The sequence below is a fragment of the Gossypium arboreum genome, chromosome 6, assembly GCF_025698485.1.
Source record: "Gossypium arboreum isolate Shixiya-1 chromosome 6, ASM2569848v2, whole genome shotgun sequence".
Classification (NCBI taxonomy): domain Eukaryota; kingdom Viridiplantae; phylum Streptophyta; class Magnoliopsida; order Malvales; family Malvaceae; genus Gossypium; species Gossypium arboreum.
Window position 1 is genome coordinate 87,727,294 of NC_069075.1, and position 2,387 is coordinate 87,729,680.

Sequence of the window (2,387 nt, forward strand, 5' to 3'; positions counted from 1 at the left end):
AAACCAACAATTTTCTTATTTAATAGTTCTACCTGATTAGAGAGCATGGTGACCGAATCGATGTTATAAACACCGGCTATTTTTGTTGGCTTTGTCCTTATGACTTGCCACTGATAGTTATTCAATGACATCTCCTCTATGAACTCATAAGTATCTTTAGGTGTTTTATTATTGATGGTTCCGCCAGCAGCTGCATCAACCATTTGCCGAGTCGAAGGATTCAGGCCATTATGGAATGTTTGAACCTGAAGCCAAAGCGGTAACCCATGGTGAGGGCACCTTCTCAAAAGGTCCTTGTATCTCTCCCATGCATCGTAGAGTGTTTCTAAATCCATCTGCACAAAAGAAGAGATATCATTACGTAATTTAGCCGTTTTAGTCAGTGAAAAATGTTTTAGTAAAAAATTTTCGGTCATTGGTTCCCAAGTAGTAATTGACCCTCGTGGTAACGAGTTCAACCACTGTTTAGCTTTGTTCCTCAATGAGAAGGGGAATAACCGAAGACGAATGGCATCGTCAGAAACGCCATTAATTTTAAATGTATCGCATAGTTCCAAAAAGTTTGCTAAGTGAGCATTGGGATCTTTATCCTGCAAACCATCAAACTGAACAAATTGCTGTATCATTTGAATAGCATTAGGTTTTAGTTCAAAAGTATTTGTAGCTACAGCAGGTCTAACTATGCTCGATTTAGTTCCTGTTAAAGAAGGTTTAGCATAATCATACATAGTGCGTGGAGCAGGATTTTGATTAACCGCAATTGTAGGAGGTAGCTAATTGTCTTGGTTTTTAGCCATCTCTTCGGTTGGGGGTTGAGTATCTTCTTCTTGCTCGTTCTCTGTGTATATTAGGCTTTGCCTTATTTCATTTTGGTTTTTTTGAACTGTGCGATCGATTTCTTCGTCAAAAAGTAGTGGTCCTAACGGGTTTCTTGTTCCGTAGAGATCCCTAAGTTATGTTATTATCCCTATTCAGGACTAATAACGTCTAATCCCTAGATTGAATAATTGCGACCTTTCTCTACTTAACACCCTTGGGTTGCATTAACTTGATCTATGGATCCCCTTATTAGGTTTCACCATAATCCGGCAAAATCTTGTCGCCCTATGTCTAGGCGCGCAATTAACTCCGCTTAATTATTACAAATGTACTCTTAGACAGGGTCTATTCCTCCTTTGAATAAGAGCTTATCTTGAATCAGTATCCTGGGATATCAAAACAAGAATTACGAACACATTATCAAGAACAAGTTAAATATTTATCATACAATTCAAAAAATAATAACAAGATTCGTCTTAGGTTTCATTCTCCTTACGTATTTAGGGGTTTTAGTTCATAACTAAATAAGAAAACATATCAGAATAATAAAGAATACAAAACATAAAGAAAACCCAAAACTCCTGAAGAAGAAATTGGGGAGAGATCTTCAGTCTTGATGGTGAATCCGGCTTCTGAAATGGATCAATCAGCTTCCTTGGAGTAATTCCTTACTCCCTATTCTGTGCCCTATTTTTCTTCCTCCTCTAGGGTGCATTTATAGGCTTTGGAATGCCTAAGAGCCCTTAAAATTAGCCTTTTCCAAATTGGACTTAACTTGGGCTCGGCAGGGACACGCCTGTGTGCAATTACTTCAGGTCGTGCTTGAGCTTGCCAAATTGACAAAGCCGTGTGGTCTGCCCGTGTGAGGAGGCCTAGGCCGTGTTGATTTCGTACTTTGGCCCATTTTCTCTGATTTTGGCCCTTTTCTGGTTCCTTTCGCTCTCTTATGCTCTGCTAAGTATAAAACATGAAATTAAAGCATTAGGAGCATCGAATTCACCAATTCTAATAGGAAATCATCCATAAAATGCATTAAACATAGGCGGGGGTGGAGGTTGTTGAGTAGCCAGATTTGTTCGGATGTACTGTGTGAATCATTCTTTCATCATCTAGAAGAAGTTTTGTTTAGCCTCTCCCTCATGACTACTCGTAACCAACCTAGAATCAGCTGGCCTTGCCCCTTGAGTGGGAGCGGGTGCATTACTTTCCACATCATCAGCTACAGCTCGATCGGGATCCATTTGCTATATAAAAACACATTTTAATTGTTAGGAATCATCACACTATCGCAGTTTATATATATGGCTTATATAGCTAGACTCTCACACGTTACAGACTTACAATTGAGCTTGAAAGTGGCCAAAACCCGAGCTATGTCTTCCTCTTCAAATTTGGCTATGGGGGACTAATTTGAGAAGATGGACACTTTTAGTTTTACTTATTTTGTCTTTATTTACTAGATTACCAAATTGCCCTTCACTTAAACTTTGAAATTTTACCTACTCCATGTCCATTTTTGTCCATACTAAATATATTGGTCTAACTACCATTTAAGGACCTCTAGTTTA

At 38.7% G+C, this 2,387-nt stretch overlaps 1 non-coding gene across 1 annotated transcript; it reads left to right on the forward strand.

Moving 5' to 3' along the window:
* The first annotated feature begins 261 nt into the window (after window positions 1-261).
* LOC128294903 (small nucleolar RNA R71) lies at window positions 262-368 on the forward strand. The gene has a single exon (XR_008285210.1). It is a non-coding gene; the product is annotated as a small nucleolar RNA R71 (small nucleolar RNA).
* Window positions 369-2,387: the final 2,019 nt, after the last annotated feature.